This window comes from Sardina pilchardus, chromosome 8 (genome assembly GCF_963854185.1).
Source record: "Sardina pilchardus chromosome 8, fSarPil1.1, whole genome shotgun sequence".
In the NCBI taxonomy this organism is placed as follows: Eukaryota; Metazoa; Chordata; class Actinopteri; order Clupeiformes; family Clupeidae; genus Sardina; species Sardina pilchardus.
In genome coordinates, this window is record NC_085001.1 from 24,852,071 (window position 1) to 24,869,970 (window position 17,900).

At 41.7% G+C, this 17,900-nt stretch overlaps 1 long non-coding RNA gene across 1 annotated transcript; it reads left to right on the forward strand.

Annotated features, from left to right (window-relative positions):
* The first annotated feature begins 967 nt into the window (after window positions 1-967).
* LOC134089051 (uncharacterized) lies at window positions 968-17,427 on the forward strand. Its single transcript, XR_009940016.1, has 3 exons — window positions 968-1,114; window positions 14,628-14,731; window positions 17,385-17,427. It is a non-coding gene; the product is annotated as an uncharacterized LOC134089051 (long non-coding RNA).
* Window positions 17,428-17,900: the final 473 nt, after the last annotated feature.

The window sequence follows — 17,900 nt, forward strand, 5'->3', positions numbered from 1 at the left end:
CTTATTCTCTGTGCTTCTTCAGATGGCACACACGCTTGATTTGTGATGCAATGTATTGCAATGCTAATAAAAGCTCACGGACCACAGTCTAATGCTTCTAAAATTAAACATGTGTTTTTTTTTTTCAGTGGACATGACATCGCTGCATCTGTCATGACTAATAACATGGTATGAGGTACCTGTGCATGCAGTAGCATTTGTTTATTTGAGAAAAGAGGGTCACCGGTGAGTCACAGAGGCAGAACGTTACACACATGACCGAAATGTGAGTGACAGGAAGTCTGCATGGCCAGGGTCTGTCCCCTGGGGCGCTTGTACATCCAGGGTCCCTGCTCATCCTCGTAGCTTCCCCCAGCGTCCCCAACTAAGCCATTCCACCTCGATTGCTTGTTCAAGGTTTGTCTTTGATGCTGCAATAAGCTCTCACTCAAAGGCATTGGAGGGGACAGATAAAGAAATGGTCCTACTACAGCAACGACAAACAGCAAACATTTGATGTCAATAATACTGTAGATACTGCTTTAGAATGCATCATGCTTGTCTGAGCTAGAATGTCACATGAAGATGCACACATCTCTGCCTCTTCTCTCAATGCAGGTGGACAACATATAGTCTGTTCGGCTGTTTGGCAACCTTTAGGCAGGGGAGGTGAGTGCAGCCTGTGTGCCCTGCCTCTACTACGCCTGCTGCTGCTGCTGCTGCTGCTGCTCGTGGTGTTGCTGCAGCAAGCTCCCTCCGTCACTGGAGTCACCACCACGGGCTGGGAAACTTTCAGGGGGAGGAGGGGGGAGAGGAAAGGCGGGCGCTGCAATTGGTTGAGGCAGACTGGGAACTCTGTTGTAGTTCCATCCTTTAAGCCAGGGAGCATCAGCGTGAGTCTCACTGGCACAGGAAGCGCAGAGGCCACAGTCCTTCCTGTTTGCTTTTAGGGTCTTCATTTTTTCCTCTTTTTTTTCAAATTTGGAGTGTGCGCGTGCGTGCCTGTCAGCCTGCCTGCCTGCCTGCCCGCGTGTGTATGTGTGTGTGAGTGCGTGGGGTGGAGAATATCAAAGTGACAGTGAAGCCAGTGGCACGGGTGAAGCTCCACTGTGGCTCTCCCTCTCCAAGGAGAAGAGTAAGTTCCTATTTGGCCTTTCTTCCCCCCTCTTCGCTCTCTTGTCCTTCCTCTGCTGTGTCTCTGTCCTGGTCTGTGACACCCCTTGCTTGCTGTTGTAGCATTCTGTCAGGCTGTGCTGTCTTGCGGGGGAAAGTTAATGTTTCGGAAACAACAGGACGGTACAGTTAGCCCTTGATGTGTGTGTGTGTGCGTGTGTGTCTGCTGTTGTCAGTGTCACTTGTGTACTGTGGAAAGGTGAAAAGACAGGGAAAGTGAGTGTGTGTTTTGGTTGGGAGGGGGAGAGGAGGGGGGTAGAGAGCTAGCAAGGTGACTTTCTCTGCCGTCATCACTCTTGTTTACAAACTTGTCACTGGAGTGTGTTTATATGGGAAACATTTTTAATCAACCTAGTCCAAAAAGACCCTGACAGTTTCTGGCAGGAACAAAACCATGTGCATGACTCTATAAATAGATTTTGGCTAAACTGTCAAATTGCAGCAACACTTGATAGGGGAGGAAAGTTGTGCAATGTCTCACTTGCATCCGAATTCTCAGTGGGGTAAATTGTCTTCGGCTGTTAAACTGTGCATAGCCTGTGAAGTACACAGTGACTTTGCTGTTGTTTTCTGTTAGCTCATAGTTCGTCGCGCGTTATTCTGCAGCACCAGCAAGGATTGGGGGTTGTGTGGAAAAACCTGGGTCTGTTTTCATGTTTTCTTTCCATGTGTCAGAGTTTCCCTCATTAACAAAGCCATGTGCAAAGCTTCCTGGTTGTAGAAGGAACAGCTTGCAAAAAGGAGAGGAACCAAACATGCAATTATGGTAGAGACTGAGCAACGGCGGATTACAGGGTGTATGCGGCCTGATCGAGTCAAAGCCCTGGTATTATCCGGAGAGCTCAACAAAACTTTCTTTTGAAGCACTCCTTCCACCTTCCAAGCCCATCCTGATTTGTTTAGCTGGCCACCTGTCACAGCTATCTGCGCTCCCAGGAAGCATAAAGAACATTGTGTGGCACCGACCTCTGACATGCAAATTACACTGGGCATTCTTGTGTGGCAGCACTCTCATATTACCCTGTAATAGCTGATAAAGACACAGGGCGGACATTGTTTTGCGTAGCCCTGGCAACCGATAGAGTGTGTGTGCGACCTACAGGCACATGCTCTGCCGTGAGCCTGCAGCAACGACAGCAGCAGCAGCAGCACTAGCAACAGCAGCAGCAGCAGCAACAGCAGCAGCAAGCAAGCAAGCAAGGCGACGGGGAGGTCAAAGTGTCTGCAGTGCTGATATTTCTCACATGTAAATGTGGTGTGAAGATGGCTTCAGGACACCAGAGCTCTGTCACGTTTCAGGACCCCAGTAGCGAGCACCTCCTCGCCCCTTCTCTCTCTCTCTCTCTCTCTTTTTCTCTCGCTTGCTCTGTCTCTCTTTTTCTCTCCCTCAATCTCTTTGTTTCTCTCTGTCTCTCGGAGTGATTGAAGACTATCTGACAGGGCAGGTTGGTGTTGCACTCGAGAGTTCCTCGGGATGTCATAGGGCCATTCCCTTTCTCTTTCCCCTCTCACTCGGCCTCACACATGCACAGACAGGTTAAGGTCTATCTGACAGGGAGGCAGGGCAGGCGTGTTGGTCAAGAGGTCCTCAGGGTCTCAGACTGATGCTGAGCTGGACCGAGGTGTGCCAACGGGGGTCTGTCTATGCTGACTCACTCAGCCATGACCCTTTTCTGCCACCGCCTGCTGAGAGCATAAATCACAGGTCTTTTTTCTTTCTTTCATCTGCCATTTAGAGGTTTGTTGAGCAGGTCCTGCCCAGCATGAATCCTTCTACATGCACATTAAATTCGTATCTTGGTTAGTCCCCCGATATAAGAAGACAACTGGTTGGCCAGGACTATAGAAGTCTGCCATGTCTACAAGAGCAAGGTTACATTTTTTGCACTGTCTGTGAAATGCAAACACAGGCACAATGCTCGCATTCATCACACTGACGGGTAATTTGCTTAAAATTATCTGTTAAAAGTAAATGATTGATTGAGTGCACCAACAGCTAGGCGGCAGAGCACATCTTGCATCTGTTGTCCTGAATGTTTCTGACATCAGTGGTAAGTCTAATGGAAAAATAAATATTAGTTAAGGTTAAAGTGGACACATTTTCACATCTTTTATGTAAAATTCAAATTACAGCAGTTTAACCGATGAGACACTGTGTATACGTTTAACCACTTTTGAAACACCTGCAAGAAAGTAACAAGCCCAAAGGCACAGTATAGCCTTAGGCACAGTGGGAGTAAAGTATAAGGCAGGGAGACAGAGAGAGAATATGTATGTGGAAATCCCCAGGCATAAAGGACCCAACGGCAATAGAGATGTAGTGGGAGTAATCCCATTGAGCAGGATAACTTTAGTGAGGGGGCACCCACAACAGAGGGATGCGCGCGGGGACCAAATCATGCATATGATGCACAAGCACATTACGCTCATCAGGGCTCAGATCTGTGAATGGTGTGGCAATGTGTTTTGACATAGACACGGTGAAGCTGCATTAGAATGTGGATACGTGTCTTTTATCCAGCATGTTTCCCACAATATTTACAGTATACTGTAATAAGGAGGCAGCCTGTTGGTCTAACCAAGGTTAAAGAAAATGAGAGTACAGCACTCCTAGTCATATATGTAACTTTTTTCTCTTTATTGTTGCCTGCGAACAGACGTTTCGGGGTTCTCCCTTCTTCAGTGTCAGGCAAAAAAAGTTAACAAGAATATCCTTTCTTCTGGAGAAGGGTCAAAGGGAGGTAATCTGCAGACTCTTTAAACACACCAAGGCGGAAGGAAAAAGGAAGGGCAGGAAAGAAGGAAGGGCATTTCATTGCAAAAGTTATTTTCCTGGTGGGGTAGGGTAGGGGTCACTGTCACATCAGTGCAAAACATCATGCTGCACATTGAAGGTATTTTGTGATTTGTCTTTTTAAAATGGTCTATTATCCACTATTTCTTAAATGCTTTAAACAAAATTGCATTATGAAATGCATTTACATGTTCTCATGTCTTGGGCAGTAGGCCTATGTTCCACATCCTACTACTTGCCAGTTGATGGATGTTTCAGTTTACAGTCATTATATAATTATTAAGTGCCTCGCTCCGGGCACACACAAATGACATTTAATTAAAGAGGTCCCAAAGCTGACATTCCAGACAAAGATTCTAAATTAAGCCACCATTTCATGAGTTGCTACTGCGCTTGCCATTAAAAATGAAGTGTAGTTATGTTACATGAGCTCTATAGATGAGTTACTGTATACCAGAGGAATTGTAACATACTGCAATCCTACAGACATATTGAAATAGCCATTGTTTAAAACAAACAACACATGTTAACACAAAATGCAAAACTTTCAGTATGGATTTTACTGTACTGAGGAATGCCTTATAGTGAAATATTAACTACAGCTTTATTGCTAGCCGTTATATTACTTTCTGGGGCAATAAAGCAGGTAGCTACTGTCTCAATGGATCAAGGGATCTCTACCTGATCTAGTCCTGTAACAGCAGCCATAACTGTAACACTGTAGTCTTAACCCTGATCCTAGCCCTAATGCTAATGTCTTAATCCAGCGGTTCCCAAACTTTTTTCCCCCACATACCACCTTCTATGTTCTGACTCGGCTCACGCACCCCCACCACCCGACACATTAAAAAGTAGGCTATTGACATTCTATTGACACATCCCAGGCATGTTTAATAAGCCACCTTTTTAAATGAAAACGTAGCCTATTATATAATTCTCCAATGATTTATCATGTTTCCATATCATTATAACCCGATTCAAAAGTATTTATTTATTCATTCATTAGTTACAGCAAATTGTAAAGGATAATTTTTAACACCTTTCCGCCATAGCCCTTTTCATCTCACGTACCCCATAGAAGTAGCTCGATCCCTGTCCTAATCCTAGCCCTAACGTATCTTGTCCTGTAGCCCTTTTGCTATCTTATTTTGTGGTCCTAACCCTGACCCTTATGCTAATGTTATTTTGTCCTGTAGTCCTAATCCTGACCTTGATGCTAATGCTATCTTGTCCTGTGGTCCTAACCCTGACCCTTATGCTAATGCTATCTTGCCCTGTGGTCCTAAGTGACCCTTATGCTATGCTATCTTGTCCTATGGTCCTAACCCTGACCCTTATGCTATGCTATCTTTTCCTGTAGTCCTAACCCTGACATTTATGCTAATGCTATCTTGTCCTGTGGTCCTAACCTACCCTTATGATATGCTATCTTATCTTGTAGTCCTAACCCTGACCCTTGTGCTATGCTATATTATCCTGTAGTCCTAAGCCTAAAGGTCCCTACAGATAAGAGGTGGCAACGGCACTGATGCACTCTGAAACTCATTAGGCTACTCATTATTGGCCTGTGCAGTGCAAGAAGAGTTTGCATAGTTTGCATTTTTCCGCTTTGCTGCTCTTGCACGTGTCACGGTCAAAGTTCGACCATACTGAACTTTTACCGCGGCGCATTGTACAGCATAGCATAACGTTGAGCCCACTGGAAAGCACAACAAAAATCGTTGGGCCTAGCTCAACCATGCTTCCGAATGTATCAAGAATAGGTTGCATATTATGAAACAAATGCAACAAAGTATGAGCATACAGTACAGTTCTCTGATAAGTGAATACACCCACCCATGCTAAAGTTGACTAAAAAGAGGAATATAAAAATCATCTTTTGGAAATTGATCTGAATGCTTTAATTAAACAATTTTAAAAAAGGAAAAATCCAACCCTTAAAGACACCTATTTTCTTTGTGAATGAATAATGTATTGTACATAAATAAATGTTCATCCTTAAAATACAGGGGGCATATGTGAGTACACCCCTATGTTAAATTCCCATGGAGGCAGGCAGATTTATATTTTTAAAGGCCAGTTATTTCGTGGATCCAGGATATGCATCCGAATAAAATTCCCTTGGCCTTTGGACTTGAAATAGCCCCACATCATCACATACAGTACCCTTCACCATACCTAGAGATTGGTATGGTGGTTTTCTTTTTTTCAGTTAGCCTATACGTTGGTTTGATTTGCATTGAGCTCAATGAGCATGAAACAAGCTAATAGGCTAACTGAAAAAAAAAGAAAAAAAATCAATCTCTAGGTTTGGTGAAGGGCAGGGATGGGAATTAGCACCAGCCACCAGCCAAATGCTGGTAAAATGTGAGAATGGCTGGTAGATTTCAGACACAAAGTCATATTTTAACATTGAGTGGCTGGTTAATTTGACCAGAAATCTGCTATTGGCTGATAGATTTTCACATTTTCAAATTTTAATTTCCACCCCTGGTGAAGGGTATGTAAGGGATAACGGCCGACGAGGTGACCGGTTCGATGGAAATAATGGCTAGGTGGAGGTCTAGAACTCCGGCGACGTACGAAGCACGGAGACGGAGTTACCTCCGCCGTGCCATTATTTCCATCGAACCGGTCGACCTCGAAGGCCGTTATCCCGCTTATCTCCCGTTTGTATTCACAACCTGTATATTTAGAACATAGTTTTATTCCACCGTTGCGTCCGTTAACATCGCTAAAACTGTCTTGACTGTGGGACTACTTTCCGCCACATATCAACTTTCTACTTGCAGGACAAAACTGCCGTTACTAGTTCTAAATGGATGGTTGCTATGGCCAAAGGCCAGTCGTTAGTTCTAAATGGCTGGTTGCTACGGCCAAAAGCCAGTCGTTAGTTCTATCTCTCCCGTTGTCAAGCGGGCATATCCCAGGATTCTGATTAACTTTAACTTTGAAAGATCGCTACTTTTATAGTCTACATGGCATCCAACTAGCTACAATCCACCTCCGTTATATGCTACAATGTTACTATGGTTCTGCACGTCTGTATTTCAGCTTGGATGCAACGTGACAGTTCATTTAAACTTCGCAACGAGTTTGGCGAATTAATATTCAAGTGTAATAAGGGAACTACTTCACAGGTAGCAGGTTATACGAAGTTAATGGCCACCCCATCAGCCAATCAGAGAAGAGAATTCCATTGTTGAGGGAGATAAGTGATAAATAACTGTAAGTCCGATATAATATAGAGGGAATGCACCGACAGCAGTCTGTAGAAAAATATCTGCCAATTCCTGTTGCATAACAGCTCTTTTCCATCTCAATTTTGGAGGGGCTGTGTGTGTGTGGGTGGGTGGGGGGTTTCCTACCCTAACCTAGACAGTTGCTCTGTCTGTAATCGCCTACAGAGGGCTGCAGGAGTGCCATTGGTCTAAGGCATACTGTAGCCTTAAAGGCATGTTTTAAGGCTATGCATGCAACATCAAAATGATTTTGGAAAATGTTATGTTAAGGTCAAAAAGATGTTGAAGGTGCCTTTCAGCCTCATGCTAACGCTACCATGTCCTGTGGTTCTAACCCTCCTGGATTTATGAACAGGTCCCGCAGTCTGATGGCATCTTGTACAGGATGTTGAAGGCAATTAAATCTATAGGCTACTTAATCTTAATAAACAGCGTATTTTGTAGTCTTTACATAAATACGTAGAGGTGACTCATCACCTAACACCGACGGTATGATTACTCTTCTCTCGAGGGTTAACACAGTGATAGCTCACGTCTTAGACTGCCTGAGACGTGGTTCTGCATTGGGTGACTGTGTTGTGCTGTAAGACAGTTCAGACTCTGTTTTGCTGTGTCACTCCAGATTTGAGGAGACTGGACACTCTCTGGGTGCATGCTGAGAATGCATAGTGTTCACTTCAAATTACCATTCAAGTCTCATTCATAATTCATTCATACTTTCAGTAATTTTCATTTAATCAAATTCCAAATATCCTGTGGCCCTGCATAAAATATCATTAATTAGTTTTCCATTCCATAATAGCCCAACCAATAACTGATGAATATAACACATAGACGATATGCAGGACTTGCTGTCAGTCATCATCTATGCTTAATTACAAGGCAATTTAATCATGGCTGTACATGACTGTTGAGATCTAATTAGATCATCGTCAAACTGATGTCCACAAACAGGGCGGTCAAAAATAAATAAATAAATAAATACTTTGGAAAAGTCTGTTGACCCTGATATGACACAATGATGGTTCCATTAAAGCTCAGAGCCTTTCAAAGTTAGAGGGGAGCTAATGTGACCAGAGAGGCCGAGAAGTCCTCCCCTGGGCCTCAGCGAAAGGGCACGATCAAGTCCTTTTCCCAAACTCTTCCCCTGACACATAACGAGTTGCGCAGCCAGAATACGCAAGCAGCTGGCAAGACGCACTGAGAAGCGCTTGACATCAAAGCCATTATGACTGAGCAAATTCAACACAGAGCAGCCCAGATGAGGCCAATAGACAAAAGTGTACCCTGAAGGGAACAAAGCAAAGATCTGTTTACTGACGCTGGATGGAGAAACTGGAGACAAGAATAGATATTCAGAGTGCCCTCACCGCCGTTTATTTAATGTTTCTCCATTCCAAAATGTTTGCCTTTGCATGGTTTACTTGAATGTTTATGTAAATGTCTTATTATTAGAGACATTACTTAAGGCAGTAGTTAAGGTTTGGTTCAGTTTTATTTCATGTATACATTACTGTTATTTTCCAATGGCTTGACCCCATTATGTGTTTTCTAAACCCATGCACCAGTATTTGTGTGAAAAGGAGAACTGTTAGGACGAGATGCTTTACATAGAAAAGTTTCCATAAACAAACAGAACATTTGTTAACTTTCCGTGTTTTGGTAATGTCACGATAAACAATCACATCTCCCTCCCTCCCCTCTTCCATGCCTTACATACTTTGTAAGATATTTTTATGTAAACCAACTCTTGCGAAATAAATCAGATTAACGTTAATGTTTCAGCTGCCAGTTGTATTTACAGGCTATCCCTTACTCGCACAGTTGTTCAATGATACATTATTTTCTTAGTGATTCAATTATACTTCCATAAACATGAACTGATTAAAAGGTTCAAAGAAGAATTTCTTGGATATTGGTTCCCACTGTTCTGAGAGCCATACAGTGTGTTAGATCCTTTTGCTTATTTGGTTCACATGAAATTCAGACGTTAATGTTATTTTGTAGCAAAACGGATAGTATTTATATCACTGACTCTCTTCAGCTCATGATCAATACGTCCAGCTTTTCTTGCACCGTTACCCCTACAGGGCAATGTGATTTACAACTGTCAAGATGAAGTAATCCTCGGTGGCACAACAACAAAAAATGGCATGGCACAACCAGACACTTAACAGATCATTGAATTTGACATCCTGGAAGAATATTGGCCTTCTCTCACTTGTGGCAGCTCTACCATGAGACATTAATCACTATAATGAGTATTTAGCATGTTCTTAGTCTGTAAGCAGCCGAGTTTAAATAGCCATTCTTCACTAGTCTCTTCCCCTAATCAACTGCCCCCGCTCCCGCAGCCTCTCAGTGCTTGTGTGAGTCACTCTGTTTACTGGGTGCATCAAGTCAGCGTGATTGTTTGTTTCTTTCTTTTCCAGCAGAGCTCAATTCTCTCAGACTCCATTTCAGTCTGTCATCTGAACTCCCCTGAGAGCTGCTGCGATTGATGTGTCTACTGCGGGTTGGCCTGTCTGCCTACCCTACAGTATGTGACCTGTCTACCCTTAGTCGCTGCCTCTATGGCTCTCATGTGGCAGGTAGCCTGCTGCAGCAGACCAACAGGTTCCTCAATTACCTGAGATACGCCACATAGCCTCTCCCTGAGTCCCTCATCTCCACCCACCTCCTCCTCCTCCTTGTGCTCCACTTTTCAGTACGTTTCTGGAGGTAGACTGATGAACTGTGAAGGTGGTCACAAGTTATGCTGGACTGCAGGGGAGGAGAGGACTTTAAACTTATCTCAGGGACTTTTACAAAGACCACCACAAGGGGGAGCTGTTACATTAGTGAACAGTTGGAGTTGGGTTGTAAACACTAGGCTATTTAATACCTCCCAACACACACACACACACACACACACACACACACACACACACACACACACACACACACACACACACACACACACACACACACACACACACACACACACACACACACACACACACACACACACACACAGACTAATTTCAGACTGTTTACCATATTATAGATTCCATTTAATTTCAAGTTCATACCGCCTTCAAGTTATGTTGGTAATATGGTTAATGACAAAATACCATTACCAAACCAGTGCAACAATAATTTGGTCAGTCATCCTTGTCGATACAAAAGACCATCCTAATGAAAGTCATGTTTTTCATTCTTGGCTATGGATATGAAATAAATTGGATTGAAATGGCATTGTTTGGCCCTCCTTTAAAGGGGCATGTAAAAGTCACAGTCTATTAAACTTGAATTCTGTATCATTTGCCACAGCCACTAATAATCCAGTGTCTTGTTTTGATAATAGAAAACATTCCATTATGAGATAACAATGCACTCTTATGAATTTAATGGAGTTTAGCATTTCCTATCCAAGAACACAATTATGATCTAGATAGTCAGCCCATGAACAGAAAAACAAGTGGGCCTACACAGCAAACATTATTTTGGTTATGAAGTGCACATGGCCTTCACCACCACAGATGAGACTGAGGTCATGTCCTCGGTATTTCTTTCTTCAAGTTTTGTTTAATAAGTAAAAATAGCCGACAAGACAATTATCCTTGCTTTAACGCACCGTCACATGACACGCAGTCACAGATACCTCTGACATCTCAAAACGAGAGTCGACTCAACTATTGTGGAGTGTGTTCTAAACAAATTAACCAATGCAACACAGTAGCCTCACATTAAACTTCAGTACCCACAAATCCATTGGCCAAAATAAATAGTCTAAATTTGACACCTCGTTAACTTCTGCCAGTGATATTAATTCACCAAACATGAACAAAGGTTGTGACAAAGATTAACGTTGAGAAATCCAGCAGAAGTTGAGCAGACAAAGAGGGAGAGAATGCTAATAAGATGCATAGGGTCATCAATGAGATGCTTACCTACTGAAAATATTATACTGAAATTCAGTAGAGTTTCAGCAAGCTACCCTGCACTGAAAATTAAGCTATGTTAACGTTAATTAATGTTGTGGATATTCTCTAAACATGATTCTTATTGTCAAATGATATAAATTATTGGTCATTTAGACCAAAGTGTGTAGAAAGAGTTAGGAGAAGAGGGAATTCATAGGCGAAGGGCTCTCCTAAGTCAGTGAGATTGAAGATGTGACACTCACTATAAGCTCTGCCGTCCCTGCCATTTATAAATGCAACATTCACTACTCTGATGAGGAGAAACAGAGCATTTTTGATAACAGATGGAGCATTGATCCCTGATCCTGGTATTTGAAAAATCCTGACTATGGCCTTGGAAGTGGAGTGTTGCAATAATACCTACCCACTATGTTTACTTGTTGACCATCTGATAAGAAGTTTTGACCCAAAACATTTTGACAGTGATTTGAAAATAAAGGTAGAAATAGAAGATTTCTAATGATAACTCTTCCTTTTACAGTAATTAGAAAGCTAAAAGGAACCGATGTGGCGGCACAAGAACTTAGTCTTAAACATATCAAACCACTGAGAGCAGATGATTTGAAGTTGAACATGATGTGGTGTCATACTGTATCATGAGACTGATCACCATGTTCTTGGCATGGACTCAGTGTCTCAAATTTATCCATATTAGAGCTGGTTAACATCCCCAAAGCTTCCACTGTACTTATATCTCATGTTTTTGATGAAAGTAAACACATTACAGAGTACCTGTAAGCAACATTGTTGTATGGATACAGAAAAAAAAAAAAAACACCAAATGGGAATCACTCATAAGGACAATATTCCTTCCAGCCTATCATGTTGCTTTAAAATGGAAGTATTTGATTGGCTGTGCAACAACCTTTCACAGTATTTTAGGACTATACCTTTCATGGCTGCTTTTCTAGCCTCTTTTCTGACATTTTCTGCTTTTCTTGTACAAAATCAAGTCTGACAGCTCAAGAAAGGAGACATGCTACTGCTGGAAATGTAGAGGGTTGCATGGATACTTGCCATGCAGAGAATTGGCATACTCCCACATACGGTATACATTCAGTAATAGAATATGGATGCTGAAATAATAATTTCGAATTTCTGGTGCACAAGCACAAAATGGCTTTTCTTTGGAAACATTTGCTCACAAGTCTCGATTTGCCAAGGTGAACAAATATTAGCATTTCAAAGGGCAACCATTCTCTTAAGATAAATCTGACTACCAAGGTGGGATTATGACATCTTTCATCATCTTCTAGAAATTTCTTTTCTATCTTCAATCTCAACAAAAATCATATCTTATGCTAATTTCTCCACTGAACAATAACCTGCTCGCAACAAAGCTTTTCACACCATTCATTTTGATATTGAATTCGACATTGTAGCCTCAGCCTGAAAATCGTCAAACTCCTCATGAATTATTCAAGCCACATAAAGCAGACAGCGAACATAAATAAATATCAATGACAGCGTAAAAGTTACTCCAAAGTCAGTCAAAGTCAGAGCCGCCCCAGCTCTTCACTGCGGGCCACATTCATGATTTATGTTTATTTTTTCTGAAAACAACCATAGATACACATCTAGGCAATAACACTCAGCTGACCTCCTAAACAATTCCAAAGAAATAAGTCTTCAAACCAAAATCAAATTTAAAGACAGCAAACTTGGGCTTACCATTTCATTGGCTGTAGCCTAACTTTCGCATGCTATATGCACAGGCTGTGTTCTCGCTGACTTGCTTGAGAGTGAAAACTAGTTAGGCAAATAGTGTCATTTTTTATCAGTAGATAGGTTTATTGTGACATGTTTGCTTGTATCATCACATTCTCTGTGATAAATTCTCTCATAAATTTGAGCTGACACTGGCATTGGCTTTTGGGAAAGATAACCTAGCGTCCTTGTGCAGCTATACATCAAAAGCCAGGGAGTCAACATCAGATTTGATTTTCTGTCAGAATGCAGTCATCTCCACTATAGACAGTTGATTTATTATTTGTTTTTTTTGGACTTTGGAGTCCTTGTTTACTTCAACTGAAGACAGAGCACCAACACTCCTACCCAATAATATCTGCTGTGATGATTGTCTCACTCTTGGGTCTTGTTTAGAAATGCTGCAAATTCAACATTCTCCGGCACGCTCTGTTTTCCCCACTTACTCTTAAAGCAATTTGCCGTGTTTTCATATTCTGATTGAGACTTTAAGTCCTGGCGGCCTTTTAGCTTCCTATTTTGTGACTTAAGCGTGCCCAAGCGGCTGTGATGGATGACCCTACTGTCAATTCCCAGATGGTGTGCTCCATAATGGCGCGATGCAATGTTTCAGGCTGACACAAATAAATATGAGATGCGCGGAACACCGTGACGCTCAGCTGAGAGAGGCACAGAGAAGAATCCACTTTGAAGTTAATCTAATGCTAACAGCAGACCCCATCTGTAGTGTGCCTCTCGTAATGTCTTTAGAGGTATTAAAAGAAATGATCCACATTGCAGGCTTCCTCTCACCCCCCCCCCCCCCCCCCCCCCCCAATTCCAATCAGGATAGGGTGGATCTAATGAACTGCCAGTGAAGCACAGTCAGTGTGGTCTGGATTATAATCAATATTGACATCCAGCCGAAGGGCCACTTACAATTGGATGGATGGACCATTGGCACTCTCTCAACTGCGATTTCCAAACAAGAGCACAGAAGTGATGGAGGGGGCTCTGCGTGCAGACAGTATCCCATTTGAAGAGCGTCCTTGACAGATAAGAGGTGACAGGCACAATCTTGGCCAATAAGAGCGAGAGCAATTGCATCGATCTGAAGAGGCTGGATCCTCAACAAAACATTACGATGTTAATCCAGGCATCTGTGCATTCTAGGTGCTACAGGATTTGTCATCCTGATATTTCTTGGATGTTAGTGTAACTTTGTTTCACTCTCAGAAACACACACACACACACACACACACACACACACACACACACACACACATACACACACACAGATGAATTATTTCCCATGACAACCATTTCTTAGACAATATCTCACCTATTCTATTATGTTTATGTCTTTATGATGCATTTGCCATGTGCTATCCACAGCCGTTGTTCCTCAGGTGTTGTGATGTTACAGACAGACAGTTGTCCAGCACAGCCAAAGCTGCTATATGACATGCAAAACATGACATATAAAAAAAAAAAAATACAATGTGGAGTAGATTAACAGTGTTGGTAAAAATATTGCATACCAAAGTGAGACGCGAGATCCAGTCACGAAGAAGTACGATCAAGATGCAGAGTTTAATTCGGCTGTATACATTGCGCAATGTACTCCAGAATGTGTGTCTCTGATTTGACACAGAGTTAAAAGTGTTGGCTGAAAGCGTCTTTTTAACCAGTGGAATTTGACTGTTCTGTTGGACCTCTCTAGAATAGATCCACTGATGACAAAAATAAAGCCATACTCTGTCCTCTGTTTTGTTGTCCCATATTCAGAGAGAAAGGAAAGTTCTGCAGTCTGTTGTCGAAGTCCCTCTGGCAGATTGCTTGGCCACACAATGCAAAAGGATGCCAGCGCTGGAGAGAGCCAGACTGAGAGTGTGAGTAAATTTCATATCCTTGTTTATATGCTGCCTTGCAGAATGTAAATGCTCAGATCTTCACTACAGGGAATACACACACATGCAAGTACAGCACAATAACTGTTTAAATAGTTCTCAACTGTCACAGACACTGTTTGGAAATGATAAGGCAGTTGTTTCATTGCCACTGTTTGATGGTATTTGGTTCATAACTTCCTACAAAAACTGTCTGACTGACTCAAAACTCCTGGGTTTTGAGAAGTCTTCATAGTGAACACCGGAATACTATGGTCTTTACCTTTCTCAATATAATAATATAATATAATATAATCAGGTAGTTGACTAAAATTATGTATAAAAAAACTGAAAACAAAAGATGAAGTGTCCAGTTTTTCGTCAACATGGGAAAGATGAGAGAATACACAATTCAAATCAAAGGGCAAGTGTGTTGACCACTGTATGTCAAGCAATGGCTATACAAAATAGGTACTCAACTGAAAATGTCCATATACAGTTAAATCAATAGTTAAGGAGTTCCCATTAACAGGACATGTGACAAACTTACCTTGGTAAAAGAACCATATTTATATTGCCCTCACACACAAGAATGAAAAGGATGGTAAGCGAAGCAAAAATTGCATTAGGATCACTGTTGGTCAGCTAAAGGAAAGAAGTAGCATCTTGGGGTCATCTCATCAAGGCTCCAGAAAATCTTGACCTACATGCTAAAAGATCATTTAGATGGCATGCCATGTCCAGATCGACAAAAACAAATGTAACAAAATTAAACGTCAGCCATGGCCATCTCAGTCTGCTGATCTAAACTCTGTAAAGTGGTGTGGGTCAAAGGGGAGAATGAACAATTATGGACCGAGGAGACAGACTGGAGAGATTTTAGAAAGAGGAAATGCCTTGCTTTGTCGTCTTCAACTTGATGGGATGTCATAGGAGGGATTAATAGCTGTTTTATCAGCAAAGGGAGGTTTTCTATTCAATATGGTAAACTGTATACAGTGCTGCTTGAAAGTTTGAAAGACAACTGTGTTTTACAAAACAAAACAATTGTTTTACCAAACAAATCTACAGTAAATAAACTTATTTAATGTACATCCAAACCCCAATTTGTAAAACTCACCTTCCAAATATACTGGTAATAGACCGAAACAAAAGAATGTTGTATACTTTCATTATTCAACAAAAGTGGTTTAGTCTCCTTTTGCAACCACTTCTGAAAACAAACGTCTTCTGTACCCATTAACCAGTGTTATAGGTTCTATAGATTGTTGCCTACTCCTCCTTGCGGAACTCAGCCAGTTGAGAGAGGTTGGAGGGGCGATTGGCCTTTACCGCATGCTTCAGATCTACTGTAGCCAAAACATTTCTATTGAATTGAGGTCTGAACTTCGACTGAGCCAGTCCAGAGTATGAATTTTCTTTTCTTGGTCGTTTTACTTGAATGCTTGTAGTGTCATTGTCCTGTTGTAAAATCTATTTCCTAGCTTCATCTCCCTCACTTACATGAGGTTCAGATCAAGAATTTGTTGATAGGCCTGACAAGTTATGGTTTCCTTGATGACATGGAGTCGAGTCGTCTAGGTCCAGAGGCAGAAAAACAGCCCCACACCTCTACATATCCACTACCATGCTTCATTGTTGTGAGGGGGTCTTTTCTTGGTATATATAGTCTTGGTTTTCCTCCAAACATGACCATTTGGACTGTTACCAGATCTATTTTGGACTCACCTGTCCAGAGAATGGACCTCCAGAAGGCCTCTTCAAGTTGAATCGGGCAGTTTTATCTTTCTTAAAAGCAGAGGCTTTCTTAGCAACCCTCCCATGAACGCCATGTCTGTTCCTGTTTCGTCTGATTGTAGACACATGTAGATTTATTCCAGATGCTGCCATCAAGGTCTGTACCTCATCACTAGAGGTGATGTGGGTTGGCTTTCACCCACTTTATTATCTTTCTGGTGCATCTTGGTCATGCTTTTGATGGGCATCCACGTCTAATGTTGCTGTGATTTGCTAGTGCCTACCACTTGAAAGAAATCACCGTGCAAGGCAGGATGGCTAGTGATTTGCTTGAATGCCCTCCTTTTGCGAATACTTTGTTTTAAAGTGGATAAATGGAACTGGAATATTTTAGAGAAGGTCTTGTACAGAAGCTTTCCTCAGACTGATGGGCTGTCACTACTCTCACTCTTATGTCCTCGGGTATCTCCTTTCCTCTTATCATTGTTGATGCCTTGGGTATGCCATGGTAGTATACAGTGGTTTGGTGGATTTACTCTCTTTTAATCATGGCTGCTCAAACCCTTTCCAAAGGAAGTCTGTTTGATTAGCATGCTTAATTGTTATCTCAGCACCCAAATATGTTTTACTTTACATTAAGAAATTACCTACATGACTTTACCAATACCCCCCCAGAAAACTCCAAATTGTTCAAAGGGTTCACATTTTCAAGCAGCACTGTATCTACAGCCCACAGATCAGATAACATTGCTATTGATTTTAAAAATGTCATGTAATGTGCAACTCATACATGAACATGTGAATAGTGTAATATTATTCTCCTCCATGTATCTTCTGCTGTGTCTTGTTTACACCGATGAAGAGCATTTGAACAATAATGAAATAATAACACCTCTGCTGTGATTTGTTTTTGTTAAAGGACACTTTGACAATTTGCTGACCTACCCTGGATTGCATGCCAGCATTATTTTTAGCCACTTCTCCATAGGATAACTGTCATCCTTATACATGATAATGATGGAACTGTCTTTAATAGTCAACATAGTACCAATATCCTCTCTGGCACCGACAGTTATCAGTTACACAATTGATCTGCCAATCAATTGTTTCCTTTTAAGCCATGACAACAATGTCCGCTAGTTCTCACTAGACAATCAGATTGATGCAATACATGAATAGGCTGTTCAAAAGCATATTTGACTATTGAATGTATTTGTAGTTGTCACAGGGGGGGGAAACAAGTAAATAATGAAAACAAAATAATCGCATTTTGTAATTGCACTGTTAGGTTCAGAGTTTAATTAGCATGCCTGACCTTTGTGCCATTATCGAGAACTGCAGAAGTGGTGTGTATAACACATAGATGGAAATGTATTATTGTACTAAAACTGTTTTAATTATTCTCAGTTTTGAAGGAATTGACCCAATTGAGACT